Consider the following 16,352-nt stretch of genomic DNA (forward strand, 5'->3'; position numbering starts at 1 on the left):
CATTTCTGGTATGTTTGAAAACTGTCCTCTGGGCAACGGACAGCCCATGCGGACAATTATTTCCTTTCCTGTGGATTTTGCAATTGGGGAAAAAAAGAGTTGATTTTTAGTTTAACCTATGACTTTGTCCTGTAATGTTTAGAAGACCAGGGTTTCAATAAAATTCAAGTTAGTTATGAACCAATAATGCTAGGCTGAGGAATTTGAAAAATTTTAAAATAAGGGTTTAAAACTACTTTTATATATATATATATATTTTTCTTGAGCTGCAGGAGATCAAAGGACACCTTAATTTCTTTATTTCATCTTATGGTTTGGAAATGGACAAATTCTGCAAAACTTTAATAAATAGGAAAAAATATAAATGTCCCATCAGACAAATTCTTTGCTAATGTGTAAGCCCCAGAGCTTTTAAACTCTTATTTCCGTCTCTGTAGTTAAAAAAGAAGCTTTGAAATAAGGGGAAACTGCTGTGCTGTAACAAAGTTTTGGAGCGTGATGCAAAACCAGCCAAGTTCAGTGTCTCAATTATTGATTATTTCTGATGATTCTGTGAAAGGCTATAAGTCATTTTTCTTGTCCTGGAAAGCTGCCCTTTCCATGTGTTTGCAGAGAGTTATCGGATCCCACCCTGTGTTTTCTCTTAGCGGTGCTCGATATATTTAGCTCTTTCAATCGTTACGTTAGGTCGATATTTCTAGCCTTCCGTTGTTTGTATTTCTCCTCGGACTTGCCGATCTCTCCCGGTGCGGGTCCCGCAGCGGCTGGCTGCGGATGCCGCCGCACCGGAGCCGAGGAAGGCAAGAGCGCTCTCTTCCCGTGTCGCGGCCACGACGCTGCGGGAACTGCTGCCCAGACACGATGGCCCTTCCTGAGCTTTGCCCCTCTGTTGGCTGAATTCAAGATAAATTTTCCCCACTCTTCATTCAGCAGCTGTATTAGTGTAAGATATTTGTGTTTATTATTCATCATTACGCGTGATGCCTAAACAGAGTTGTCTAGACAGCAAAGCAAGGACCTGGCCCAGCTTGTGCTTCGGGCAATAGAAGAAATTCCCTTTGGATGCAGAGGAGCTGGAGTCAGGCCCGTGCTCCTGCCAAGTAGCTGCTTTGTGGTTGTCTTTCTGCTGGGAGCAGTTGCTCTTTTATCTTGGGTTAAGATGCGTATCTTGGGTCTCGCATGTTAAACTTTCAAAATTGACATGTATGGAAGTTGCATCTATTTTTTTTTTTGACTTTCTATCATTCAACGTAATATAGTCAGAAAAATGAATTTGCACTTGGTGAAGTATTTCTACCTAAAGCCTTGTTATTTTAGAAATCTTCAAAGATCAAAGGCAGTGAAACTTGGAGGAAGAGTGAAAGCAATATTTTTATCAAAACATGGATTTTATTTTGAAAGGCAGAAGGGGGGGAAATTTCTAAAAGGTGATCTTCAGGATATATCATGAAGAGAACAGTCATTAATGACCTACAGAGCTAGGGTTCATGTTATTTTGAACTTCATGTCAAATTATCTGTAATTATTATAATGATAATTATTTTGATCTTTATGCATTCATTTGTATCTATCATAATATCCCCCTTTTTTGCTTAAGTCTTTGCTGGAATAATTTGATAGCCAACTGTAGCCATCTTAAAGAATGTAGAATTTTAATCTTGTTTATTATTGGGAGTGAATGAAGAAATTGAATTGAAAAACTATGAAGAAAGTAGTATTTTTACTTGAATAAGCAGCACTGGATAATATCTTTCCAGTGTGGAATCTTCAGGTGTGAGAAGCATTTAAGAAAATATTATTTTGAAAGACTGCTAAATTTGATAGCATGCACAAGAAGCCAAACCAAGCACACATTTACTTGGTGTTTCTGTAAATTAGGTTCTGTAAAAGACTGGAATAACACAACTGGAAGGCCTGGTGCTTGGCTAGGAAGGAGTGCTTAATCCATCGTTCAATTTACCCAGATAAGTTAACGAGTAGTGCTTTTCACATTCGGTGAAAACTTGCGTTTAATGTGCTTGAGCGTCTTACTTGACGTTAAAAATTCAGTGCATAGGTAGGTCCTCTGACTTCAGAAGGACTTACTAGTGTATTTATGTTAAACAGATTTGAGCGTTTTATTAGAATTGGGCAAATAATGCTTGATAGCCTTAAAGGATCAGGTTCAAATCTAGCACTTTGTTTGCTAAGTGTCATTTTTGCAAGTAGTGCTTCAATGAGCCATACATGTATGTACGTGTGTGCATATCTATACGTATAAGATCTCCTTTATTGCTTTCCAGACATGCTCGTAGTTGCAGGAATGGAGCCAGTTCAGGTTACACGGAGGACACTTGCACTGATACCTTTGATAGGTTACTCATGCTAATGGAGACAACTCACAGACCAAAGGTAACTGAGGAAGGACTTTACTCAAAAGCATGTAATGCATGGTCTGGGGTATGAATCATGATATGATGCCTTTGAGGAAGAGTGCTGGTGTGTTTTACAGCTCTTTGTGCAAAGTTATTGCAATTTCCAAACAGAAATCATTTCCTAACAAAATGCTCTGAAAAGGTAGTCACTTATTAAAACACAATTTTGGAATGAATAGGTTTCTGGAGTATAAGGTGGAATTTTGCTGTGTTAAAAGGTGACTGTTGACATCAATTCAGATAATGAGACCCTGAAATGAAGATGGTAAATTCAATAGATAATACGCAGGAAAGGGGGGGATTATAGTGTAAGAAAAGTAAAGGAAGAAATAGATGCAACTTTCAGAGGTTAGACTCACGGGAAAAGGGCAGGCCGCGTATCCTGCAGGCTAGCCGTTTTCGGAAGGGTTGCTTGGTTGGCGCGTGCAAGCGCACAGAGCAGGTTTTGAACTTTCCAGTTTCGGTTGTCCCAGAAGCAAGGCCGAGCTCCATGGGTCTCATTTTTTGGGTTTTGTGGCCCATGCTGAGCAAACTATGCATCAAGAGAGTAGCTCCTGCTACTCGTGCTCCTGCAGCACGTTTTAAATAGCCCAAGCCCAAGCTAGCTGCGATTCAAACACTGGAGCTTATGCTCACAAGATGCCTCCTTTAATAGTCAACTTCTGACTTCGCAGCGTTGCGCCGACTCTTTCCCAGTCTTTGCTGGGAATTATTTTTGTTCAATGGGAGAATCATAAGCAATAGACTGTTCCTTCCTTTTTACCTGGAAGGAAAATGAGGTGACAAATACGCTTCTCCTTTCCTACCTTGCTGGCCACTCTCACGTAGTGGGAGGCAGCTACTGACTCTGCAAAGGGGGTTTCACAGCCGTGCGAGCAATGGAATCAGCAGCAAATCGCTGGCCCTGAGAGTGAGTTTACGTATGCACCATCACTGCTGTAAAGCTAGTAAGAGAAATTGAAAAAGTGGACTAAGGCTGATTTGCAAAACATTCAATAAAACAGACTTTTAAAATTGATTATATATTAAAAAAAGAGGAGGGGGGAGACTTATTGATTGTGCCAAAACTGAAAAATAGTTTGTGCAGATACAGATTGAAATTTCTAATCAAAGCAAGGGAAAGAGAATAACCAAGAAACAAATGCTTAGGAAAGGTACTGTGGAAATATTTGTTGAAGTAGAAGCTTGAACCTACTACAAACTATCACACCAAGGCAGGAGGAGAGCCCTGTCCCCAAATGACTGGTAGCTACAAATGTGGGGAAACAGCAAAGTGCTTCAGTGTCCCCTGGAGCAGCCAAGCGCTGTGGCCACCCAGACCCAGCGCTTGCATATTTTTGGCTTCTCTTGAGTTTTTAGGAGGAGAAGAGTATTGCTAGCTTCACCCAGCGCAGGGAATTTGTACATATTTATTTCATGTAACTTCCTTTCCAGCTCTGTTTGAGGACCTCTCTGAAATGCAAGGTTTTGGTTTTGTATTTAAATGAATATTTTGCAATCATGCTTGTTACATATGCAATATTTTAGTATTTATGAACCGTGTTCTCAGAGAGGAAGAAAGGGCTGAACAAACTGACTGTTGTGAAATGATCATGCTCTGCTAGAGGAAACCAGCTTTTTAGTTGCTGCAGGGAGAAATGCAGCAACTAAATCCTCCCCCTTTCCCCCCCCCCCCCGTAGTTCTGGAAATTTTTTGGTTAAGCCTAGCACAGAAGGAATGAGACGGGGCTCCTAGCTAGCAGCATCAGGTGCCCATAACCGTAGTGGCAAGAAGGCTTCTTGGATGTAATTTGGTTTTGTCACACAATTGCTCTTGATAAATAAAGGCATTTTAGAATGGCTGAGGAGGCACGGTGAACAGCAGATACATCATGAATAAGCAGGAGCTAATTAGCTCGTCTTAAATTGTGTTACCCCTTATCTGCTTAGCTAGATGAATGGCAAAGGATCATTGTTTTAGCAGATTTAAGAAAAGCAGCATCATTTTCACTTTGTGTGTGTTTGTGCTTCTGGGGCCTCCGTTCGAACACTCATCGCTTGCTGCGTGCGTTACAGTAACGCAGCGCCGCCCCAGCAAAGACTCCCTCCTCCTCCTGTTCCAAATAAACATGGAAACGTATTTGGTCTTTTCTCAGATTAATTTGAAATCTAAGTCCCAACTCAACAATTGCTGATACTTTTTTTGTCTACAGGTTTTAAGTTAGATGTATGGGTAAACAAAAGTAGTCTAGACACTGGATACAGCAGACTTAGAGTAACAGATAAATACAATAGCAAAAACATGAAACTTTCTTCCTTTTTTTCAGTTTTGAAGACTTTTTTTATAGGCTTGCTCTGTGATTCGGAAGCTCAGATGTGTTTCCTCTTTAGAGGTCTAAATCTCTTTGAATCAAAATATAAACTAAGCAGGGATATGCTACTGATACTGAATATCTTCAATATATAACATTATATTGGCTAGTTATTTTTAATTGAAACTTGTTTTTGTGTTTGAGATGAGACTATAAGTGCAGTGCTGATCACCTTGAACAAGGGTGTGAAACCTGACGTTCAGATAAGAAGCTGAGATGTGACGTCTCCCGACGGTGAATCAATAATCGATCAGTAACCTTCCCTAACGAAGTGCCGATCGGCTTTAAGGGCCGCACACCGTAGCGTAGAGCGGTTCAGTGTGGCAGCGACTCCACCCTCCTTCGGGCAGACGCGCGGTGCTACCGAATACGCTTTGCAGCTGATCTCGGGATGCTGCTGGGACTGTTGTGAGGGTTTTTCTGGAGGAGGAGGAAACTAATTCTAATATTTTCCTTTTCACGTATTTTGACCAACTTCAAAAGGAAGAAACGCCCTGCCCAGTCACTTAAGCAGTAAGCTGCATTTCCATTTGCATCCAAGTTATTTTGCTGTGAGGTTTTAAGGTCATCTACTGGAGTTGATTGTGAAATAAAAATTGACATAGATTAGGCACTTAGTTATACTTCATTTTCTTTAGGATGTCCCTATTCAGTCTGGAGATAGTCTTGGAGGCAAATCTTTCTGTAGTAGAATAGTTATTGTCCTTATCTAATTCAACAGTATGTGAGAGAGTATTTTGTACCCTTAATTTACTTATTCAGCTAGAAAATGCTTAGTCAAAAGTGTAGAATAGTTTAATGCATTTAGAAAATGCACTTTTAGACAAGCATATCAAGCATTTATCATATATCTCAGTTTTAAAATGTTTGATTCTTTTTTTGTCTTAGCTTTACTGTGATTGAAATTAGCTCCTGCCACTGTCTTCAATCTGAAGCAAAGGTGAGCCCTTGGTGAGAAGCTTACCCTGTCTTTCTCTACCAATGCATCTTCTAAAATTCCATCAAACTATGAAATTAGAATACTCATTAGGTAGTGTAATGGTGGATATTTAATTGCACAGAGACTCAGGTATTCATTGTAGCAACAGACTTGCAAATTTGGCATGTGTTTCACCTCCTGTCTTTCAAGATGCCCTGGACTTCTGCAAGCGGCGGGGAGCGAGGGTCTGCCGGGCTCCGCGGGCAGCGCGGAGGAGGCTGCCGTCGCCGAGGGTCGCGGGCGCAGGCAAGCTCGGCTACTCGAGCTGTGCGAGGAGTTCGCCTTGATTAGAGACCAAAGGTTTCATCGTGATCATCTGTCGGCCCTTTTCACTCCAAGGCAGGAGCCGCCCGTGCTCTGCGACGTGGCGTGAATCTGTGCAGTTTATCAAACCTGCGAGGCGGTGGGGTTCGTTCTTGTTGCGGGGAAGTGATAGGAATTTATGGAGAGTCTGAATGGTGATCACAGAATAAGTATCTGGCTGTTATAATTGAGTGAAGGCTCAAGTGTTTTCCTTGGAAAAAAATTCAATAAGCTAAAAAAATGACAGTAGGGAATTTTTGTAAATATTTTCTGAAATGTCTTTTCACATAAAATATTTCTTCTGAAATTTCTATTAAATATCAACATTACAGTTGCGGTTCCTGATGAACCATTTAATTTCTATTTTTTTTGTCTATGGTGGGAAGGGTACAGTCTTCTGCTACCTCCACATACTTCTTGGATGATAGGATGAAGTTACGTAAAATTGGAAATTCCAGGTTTGGGATAACTACTCTTGATGTTTTGTTCTCAGTTGTGTGTTAAAATAAGATGAAGACTACTGATAACACTTACGCCTTATCTAAACAAGTGTGAAGTTGAAGGAAATAGATCTGTTTGTGTAATTTTGCTCAACTCTTTTAATAGGTTTTTGTATTTCTAATTTGTAACTAGAAATGAATGCATTTCATTGCATTGAGGTAAATAAATTTGTTCCTAATTTAACTAATTATCATCTTATACTAGAGGAAACTTGAAAATTATGTATCCAACATGGACCCCTGAGACTGCATCATCTGATTGCCCATATTCACAGATTAGGTGGTTTTCTTGAATTAGTTCTTGTTTGACTCTGAGTGTTTTTGTTAAAAAATATTTCCAAAAATTGCTAGTATTGGAGAACTGAGAAGCATCTTAAGTGATGAAGTTGCACGTTCATCTTGCTCCTTGTATTGCTGCTTACAGCACAAGTTGCTTTATGTGTAGAGGTCAAAAAAGTGCTTAGGTAACATGTATATATTCTATGATGATAGACATTTTTCCTACTAAGATAAATATAAATTAAGCCTACTTTAGTTAAATTCTGTTAAAAAGGTACTTGAGTCATAATTTTTCTGTTACTGTATTAGCAGCAGGTAAAATTGAAGAAAATGTTTAATTTTCTTTTTTCCCCAATCAAAAATAGACTTGTAAAATTACATGTCATAGAGAATCAACATGTAAGCAAGCAACCCCAGTGACAGCTGTATTTCACGTTAGGTTTTTTGAAAAGCTAACTTTCATTTGCTGCTAATTTAGCTTAGAAGCAAATTCTCTTCTAAGCTGATGCCTTACCTGCTGATATTTAAATTATGCATCCTCAGAACTTGTTGCTGTTCTGCACTGTACCTTTGTAGTACATACAAATGATTTCTATTAGCTTTTAAAAGCCAAATTTTCAGCTGAAGTAGATCAGGATGTATCTATTATAATCAATGTTCTGATTTATATCAGCTGGCCCTAAATATAGCAGGCGTGTTCTAGCCCTTTACTTTCGAGTAGAAGTCCCCTGTTGAATTAAATGGAGACTTCTGCTCAAAGATCAATAGCACAACAGACCCCACTGACATTATTTTAAAACACAAATGATTTATTTAGGTCTAAAATCTATTTTGGTATATAGATTTCTTTGTCGTCCCCCCCCCCCCAGCATTAGTGATACTGTATTTATGTAAATGTATTAAAGTGCCTCGCTGGCTCCATTTGCAAGAGTTGAAGTTTTGTAACCTACTGCTGTTGCTTCTTGATTGCTTGATAGAAGGACCTGGTAAAATCACAGGTGTAATAGATTCACTTAAGTTTAATCAGACATGCTACTATACATCAAATATAGGCTAGGTTCTTTCCAGTTACACTCAGCAAACAGTAGAGGAGTTATTTATCTGCGTTTGGCGCGCTCGCTCTGGAACGCGGCGTTCCTGTGCGTGGGGGGTGCAGCCCGCCTCGGACAGCGGGGGATTTAGCCTTTGCAAGATTGCTTCGTTTCCTAGGCGCACCAGAGCGTCTGGGCACCTCTTCTTTAGAAACGTTTATGTTAAGAAACAAGTTTTCTGTGAGTTGGCCTTACATATAGCATGCAAGGGAGGGCTGATAAATATTAGCCTTTTAGAGGTGATCACTGTCTCTCTCTCGCAGAGGAAACATTTAAGAAAATTTTCATCGGCGTAGCGCTCTGCGCAGGGAACGGCCTCAGGTCTGTGGAAGCCGCAGCTGAGACTGGTGCCAAGTATTTAGGCAGCAAGGAAAGAGGAGAGCTGGGGATGTTTTTGTCATATCGATTGCTTTCATTAGGCTATTCTGAAGTAATCAGAATGAGAAAATGTTATGTGCTGTTTTATAGGAGAAAAGGGGAAGGATTTCACCTTTTAAGTTTTTCCACAGGATTTCAGAACCATCCTCAAAACTTCCTCATACGCTCGTAAGGTGAATAATGTAAATTAAATTTACATTGATTTATTCCAGCTTTCAAATCTAAATGGTCTTCTAGGGAGTTTTTTGCACTTAATACCATGTATAAGCACTTGGATTTCAAGAAATTAATCAAAAGATGATCTTGGTCTCTATGAAGGTGTTAGCAGGAGGTTAAGAGCCCTGATCGGGGAAGGAAGCCTATGTTGCAGGAGATGGGGGGTGGGGGGGGAGAATTGGGAGGAAGGAGTTTGTGAGAATCTGGTATTTCCAGGCTTGCTCTATAAATGCCCTATCCACAAAATGCAGTCAGGCAAAAAAAAAAAAAAAAAAAAAAAAAAAAAAAAAAAAGGCATGGCCAAGTTTTCACTGTTGAGCATCCTGTGTGTTTGAGGGACACAGAAAAGCGGAGTCTGTTATGATACTGGAAAAATACCATTTCACAAGAAGTGGAAATGAAATTAGCCTTATGCACAAAATGTGCCTATTTTAAGTGCTTTTCTTTCACTGGCTTTGGTAGTAGAATCCTATGAAAATGAATAACACCCAGAGAAAAATGAAAACCCAGAGCAACTGAGTCCAGGAGAAACTTAAGCTAAGGCTTGGGAGGGCTGACAGTCTTCCAGTCTCCACCTGAATGTACTTGAGGCTTGCGTCAAACTTTTGAGGACTTGAAAAACTACTCACTTATATGAAAACAAGTTAAATGTGAAGGATTTATTTATTTTTTCCCTGTAAATATGATTTCCCTAAAAAGAAGAGATCATCTTTTTGATATTTAGTGCAAACCTTAGAGGTGACTTTTTGTCCCTTTCAAGCGATCAAGGGCAGTTTTGTCCCTGCCGCACAGGTTTTGATGAATAAATGCCATGCCTGGCCCAAAGGCTGCAGGGCTGCTCGCAAAACCACGAGTCTCTGCCAATTTTCTGTTTTCAGCCAGGTTAGAATTACGTGAAAGCCAGTGTGTTACAAGTTGATGTCACCACTTCTTTAGAACTGAAGTGAAATTATATTTAAGGGCATACAAAGAGCCAGGACATGTAAATCACAGACCAATTATAAAACTTTTTAACAAAATATTCAGTCTAATTACCTGTCTTTCTCCCATTTGAAAAGGAACTCTACAACAGTTTAAATAAAGCACAAAACATGTATTTTTTAAAAGCATTCATTTTCATAGAATTCTACAACCAAAGCCAGTGAAAGAAAAGCACTTAAAATAGACATATTTTGTACATGGTGTTGAGGCTAATTTAATTTCCATTCCTTGTGAAATGGTATTTTTCTAGTATCATAATAGTATTGGTAGAAAATGTTATGTTTTACAAACTTACTCTGGTTTCTAAGGTATTTGAAATGACTTTCTTTTATGAACTGAAATTATTTCACAAGCTCATCTACTTTTTTTTTAAGAAAATATGTTCAAGTTCTTTATTTCCTCAAACTAATACGACATTAGTAAAATGTTGCAATATCCATTAGCTGTATCTAATGTATACGTATTTCAATGCGAACAGAATTCTGAACTCCCTACTTGTGATTTGCTATTCCCAGTTTTGTTGACCTAGTGTATTCTCTGTATCCAAAACACATTATGGAATTAAATAGTATAAGGGAATACGTAGCACAACAGAAATGGGAAACTGTAAATTAGAGAGACTCTGTGCTGAGTGAATTTAGGAAGTCTGCCATTCAGTTGCTCGCTGTGGGAGAGAACTTTAAAAAGAACTAAGAAAAGAAATTTTAAAGATTTGAGAGATGAAAAGAGTGTACAGCAAGAGGGGAGAAAGTGCAGGATGAGAATAGCTCTGACTGTGGGAAAGAGAGCATCGGAACAAACTTTTTTGGAACAGGTCAGAGACGACCATCTCGTTGTAAGAGAGCTGGAAAAGAGCAAAGGCTGTGTCCACGGGATGAGGTTTCTATCCATTAAAATATGTCAAAGCACAAGACAAATCTGCATGAACCCTGAATTTGATGAGGCAAGAACATCATCATGTTGTTTCCAAAGGTGCTTTGGAGCTCAGAGATTATTATGGCTCCCCTGCTTTCCCCTTGTCCTCCTTCCCCTTTGCCTTCTGTCTGCCCTGCCTTCCAGAGAGCATCTTCAGCAGAAAGCAAGAACCAGTTACGAAACTGGGATCAGCCAGAAGAGACGATAGAGCAGGTTGTGATCCCCCCCCCCCCACGCACACTTTAGAATGAACCAGAATAAAGCACTGTTTAATGACAAAATATCTTCCCTCTATGCAAAATGCTTTACTGTTGCTTTGTGGGACTCATGGCAAAAACTAGGCACGCAACTGCAGCTACACAAACCTAGTTCTGTGAGGCCTTCAATACTTAAAATGCATTTTGAACATGAGGAAGGAGTGAATTGAAAACACCTGGAGAGCTAAACTTTGGTTTGCTGCTTAACTTCATTTGTGAATTGCCAGATGTAGGGGGCTCTCTTGGGAAATTCAGTTGGAGGCAACTGGCTCAAAAAGCACCAGGATTTTGTTGAAGCTCTTTTTGCGGGAGGCAAACACTGGAAGGGTCCTGCCTTGCTTTCTGAAAAGAGCATTTGAGGTAACACTGTTTTTGCAAACTATCATTTTCTGCTGCGTGTTGGCAGGAAACTGGTCTGAATTGGGGCTACACTGATGTATAAGGCCTGTAGGGTTCCCTTCCAGCCCCATATAGAAATCTGGGCAGCATGGTGAGAGCTTCAGACTCTACCATAATAAAAGCCAACTGCCCAGCGTTAAAAGGCCCCTCAGTAACTGGCTGTTAGGGCTGCTACGAAATACACAGTCCTAGCAGTGTTGCTGCTCGGTATCCTCTAGTGTGTCTTTGACTGTATATGTATTTTCACTCTGTTTTAATCATGGAGCCTTGGAGAGGAATCGTTAGTCTAATCGGCGCTCTCTACTTGTACAGCCTGATTAATGCCTACCCCGGAAGGCTGTTTGTATCGTAGTAAAGATCTCCGTGATACGGGCTTCACTGTGGTGTTTTTAGTGTTCCCTGTCTAGTGATAAAAGGGCCAACTGCTGAGCAGCTGGATTAACCACTATTGCTCATTAATGGCTCTTCAGCTTGCTATGATATGGAGTTGTGGCAAGCTGCTGCTGATCCTGGAGGTCCGTCAGCATTGTAAGAAGGTCTGCAAATTGAGGCAGGGCCTCAGCTACAGAGGTGATGTGGGCAGAAGGTTATGGATGCTGAAGTTGCTGAGGTACCGTAGATGATGGTGTTTCTAGTCTTGTTCTTAACTGGACTATGGTAATATTTTCCTTCAGTCATCTGGTGTGTGCTTCCCCTACTCTCCACTTCCTATGGACTCTAATATTGAAAACTAGTTGTGTATTTATATTCGTTATTTGCGCTGCTTAGTGAAAGGTCTGTTGACTGGCTCACAAAGCATTAAGGAGAAGGATGTTCTTGGTGAATGCAGTAATTCAGCGAAAGGTTGAATCCAGCGATCTCTTCCATGCCGACCCTTGGAAGGGATTGGTCTAATGAATGCATCGGTTCTCTCGTTTGTCTTGCCATTAGGTCCCTCTTTCCCCAGCCCCATGTTTACCTGGTACAAACCTCTGAAGAACATGACCCACTTCTCAGCTCTCCCCTGGTGAAGAGTTATCTCTCCCACTATCTTGGCCAGGGAACTTCCTAACTTTGTGGATAACGCAAGTCCCCAAGGAATGGCAGCAAGTGTAAAGAAAGCCCTGCTACTTGGTGAAGCTCTGTTATGAAAGTTAGCAAGGATATTCCCCCATTAGCTGGGAAGATAAGCTGTTGTGTAGCTATTTGTGGGAAGGTACAGGCAAAGGCAATAGCAGTATCAAGGACTTTGAAAGGGTGACCTGAAGAACCAGGAAATGCTCTGAAGCTTTTGAATTGTTTTCACTTTTTGTTTCAGACCTGTGTGGCTAAATGATACAGTTGCCACATAAAATTTATGGGAAAAGGACAATGTCAGGTGTCATCGAATCCATTTTAATAGACTATTTTTTTAATGAAATCATTGTTTGCAGCAGTTGCGTCATTGTGTAGATCAGGTGCTAGTCAAGCTTGAAGTGAGGGGAAAGAGCGTTCCCTGAAGTATAACACTTCTTTTGTGATTCAACTCCTAACCTAAGTATGGATGTAAAATCATTTGTTCACTGAAAAAGCTATTAATCTAGGCTGTTTCGTGCTATGTCCATTATTTAGGACTTAATACGGTACTCAGGGCAGAGAACGTGCTTAATGAGCCTTTGGGAATCATTTGTAATTTTCTTGGAGGTTGTATTTGTGCAGTTTCCTGTAGTTATGTTTTTCCTTCAGTTTTGAAAGGTCCTTAAGCTTCTGCCAAATTGATACACAGTTATCAGCATTTCAAAGATTGTTAAATACCTCTATGCAATGTCTCATGACATTGAAGGTGTTCTGTCAAAATGAGATTGCTTCAGTGGCTGGTCTCTAAAGCCTACCACATTTGCATTAGGCAAAATGCAACCAGCTCTATGTTCCGCAGAGTTAAATTTAAATCAGGACATGCCTAAACTACAACCTTTATCAGGGCGAAAGTATTTCTTCAACTGAAATTCTTCATTAGCGCATTTTTAAGTGCGGGAGAGAGGCTCCTCTGAAACACTGCTGGAGATGCAGGGTGGTATCTGTTTGGGGCTCTGAATCATTTCAAGTCATGCGTTTTCAAGTTTATGCATTGACCTTTCTGTAGATCTTCTCCTGATTTGGGGAGTAGGTTGTTGAGCTGACCCCATACCAGGATGTAGTTCTGCTACCTGCGTAACCGTGCTTACGGAATCTGGCTTTGCACTTTCTGGGTATCAGAGATCTTTCTTCAAAAGACTGTAGGTGCTGCAGTTGCACCTAACTTCATCTGCTTCTTGTTACCTATTTTTTTTTTCAAGGCATGCACGTTATTTCTGGCTTAGTGGAAGGGTGTTGCTGAGAGATTCAACTGAAATTCTTCATTAGCACATTTTTAAGTGCAGGAGAGAGTTGTTTGCATAAGTTTCTGACTCTATTTCACATCATTGCTTGTATCTTCCCTGCAGTCGATGGAGAGTAAAACTCCCGAAAAATCCTGGAAAGCAACTCAGGCACTTCCTGATTTGGCTATCTGTAAAGGTGTCTCCAGATTGTGATTCGCCTCTATCTGATTGAATGAGCTGTCTTCTGAGGGAGAGGGTAAAGGACTGGAGTCATGTCCTCTTTGGCCTCAGGGTTTTTGAGCTCTGCCTGCAAAATACCTCAGCTTCAAGAGAAGGACCAGAAAGTATTCTCCCCAAACCAACTGATTAATCACTCTTTTGGAGTGTAGGTAACGGAGGACCCTTTCAGCTATTTAGTCTTGTATTCTGGTTTTCCACTTTCTTGCATGAGTGCCCTGGTGAACAGGAAACTATGCAAAAAAGAATGTTTGCAGCAACCGCTTTATAGTTCTTGTCCTGTCTAAATTTTCAGCCCTCCTCAGAAATAGCAGTATTGTGGTTTGGCTTAAAGGTAGATTGTAGGAAAGGCAAGAGATGGCAGCTCATCTGCTCTGGATAAGATACATCTGAGTGCATTGGTAACTTGAAAGAGGTGTATTAGTTGCACAGAAGGCTAAAGGAATTTGTAAAATAAGTGGACTGGCCTACAGCCTAGGACTTTGGAGTTTTTAAAGAGGCTGAATACCAGCTTCAGTGGGATTTAAGACCTGTATTTCTTTATATGCTTAATGGAGCTGTAGCTGTTAACTTTAATAAGGAGGGAGAGTTAAACTAATCTTTTCCTTTTAAAATGCTTGCACTATTTTCTTTTAATTTGGTAGAATTCCACAGATGCTGTAGACCTGAATGGCATATGCTCATGCTTTCTGTGCCAAAATCTAGGGGTTTTTTAAGTGAGTGTGTTTGGAACAGTTGTTCTGAGATCCAAAATGAAAGATGGCTTAAATCTGAGTAGAACCTCAAAAACTGTCCTTGATGTTATCTAGTAGCTAAAAGTAGACAAGCATCATAAAACTACATGTAGCTCCTAAAACATTTGTTGTTCTGCTCCTTAACACCAAGATAAATCGTAATTTTTTTTTCTTTTTCCTTCTGGATGCTCACATAGTTATAACTCTATTTTCTAACTTGCATCAATTTCAGGGTAGATTTCCCTTCAATGCATGTTTATTTTTTTTCATTTCAATAATAACTTGAATGTGCATTGTTTGCATTAATTTAAAGCTCTCTTAAATATTGGGTGAGATGTGCCTTTGAATAGATACGCTCATGTATTGGTTCTCTAGATTGACCTAGAGAAATGAGGTAACGTTTTGTGCTCCTCTGGGCCTTGTGGTTGATCATACAAGCAGAATGGCCTTTTTATTGTTACAGAGATTCTTGCACTGTGGAAATGACCTATTTTTTTTATATTGAGATGTAAAATAATTCCAAGGATTGAAAAGAGGAAAAAAGTATGTGCAGAGAGGGTCAATTTGCCTTGATAAAATGAAGAACTCATGCGGCGAAACACTGATGAAAATAGTTGGTGGTTCTTTTCTGGAAAAAAATAGGAGATTATAGCTCCTCCAGCAGTTCTCTTGCCTTTGCACCTCTGGAGGAAAAAAAGCATCTTTAAAATGTCTGTTTCATGTAATAAAAGAAACCCACCTTAGATTGTGTATGATAGTCATAATTATGGTCAGACTTGTCAATTGAATTTTCGTGGAGAACCATGACTGGTGCTTTTAGTTGCATGTTACGATGCCTTGAAGATGCACAGCCATAGGCTTTTGTGCTTTTTCTGGTTCAGGTGTAGGGAAACAATGAAAATAGTGACTGAGGTATGGCTGGCACATGCCAAATTTTGAGGACTTGAGGCTCAACTATGAAATAGCTTTACACTAGTATGTCAGCGTACGGTTACAAAGCTGCTGTGCTAAAATTCCCTGAGCCAAGCATTTTTGGTGCACGAAGGCATGGGACAGTGGTCTTTGATTGACACATGGAGATACAACTGCCCAGTTGTGTGACAAAGTGAATATGCAAAGGAGATGAACTCAGCCGAGTGCTGTAACGCTGTAATCAAAAAAATTGATCTCTTCCTGCATATGTACGCTGGTTACTATACTAAGTGCTTTTGTTGGTGAATCTGATATGAAGCCTGATGACAAGGGAGAGGCCAGTGAATTAAATGGCACAGAAAGAGGCCCATTACCTGCTTATAGATCACTTTCAAAGGTGAGCTAGCGTCCAAGGCCCATATTTTCCAAAGCTAATAAACAGCTTTTCCCTATTAAAAAGTCCACGAGAATGGTACGTTTATGATCTCCCTTGTTCACCTCTTCTTTTCATCTGGCAACATCTCTTGGTCGATACACTTTAAACTTAAGTATCTGCACTAAAAATAATAATGCTAAGAAAGAGATACAGACTCCTTAGTTCCTCAGTTGTTTATAGACATTTTGCACTCTTTTGCAGCAGCAGCATATTGACATTTTATGCTTTCCTAGGAGTATATTTTATGGGATAATTGCTCTGGGCAGAATGAAATTAACTGTTAGAGTATTTGACTGGTTTTCTTGCTTCGCTTTATGACGTGCAGCCTTGCAGTCCTTCAGATCACGAATTTCCCCAGACAGACATGCTTATCCTCCAAGACTGTAAATGCCAGATGCAAGGGTCCCTTTACTTAGTTGTATGATTTTTTTTTTTTTGTGGGGGGGGGGGGGGGGGGGTGGGGGGGGGGGGGGGGGGGGGGTGGGGGGAGGGAGAGGAGAAAGGGGAAAGCCTGGCTTTTGTGTCCCCTATATGTTCAGAGAAGGCTTTTTCCAGACACAGGATGGCAGGATTTGAGCCCCAAGGCTCAAAGAATAAAAGTTTATTATATTTCCTATTCTCTCTCCTAATAGCTGCTTTACTTTGAAACTAT

General features: G+C 40.2%; 1 protein-coding gene across 2 annotated transcripts in view; it reads left to right on the forward strand.

The window, feature by feature from the left end:
• The window catches only part of CDH13 (cadherin 13), a 480,777-nt gene that overhangs the window by 122,785 nt on the left and 341,640 nt on the right, over positions 1–16,352 (forward strand). The gene's annotated exons all lie outside the window — the stretch shown is intronic.

This window comes from Rhea pennata, chromosome 13, assembly GCF_028389875.1.
Source record: "Rhea pennata isolate bPtePen1 chromosome 13, bPtePen1.pri, whole genome shotgun sequence".
NCBI lineage: Eukaryota > Metazoa > Chordata > Aves > Rheiformes > Rheidae > Rhea > Rhea pennata.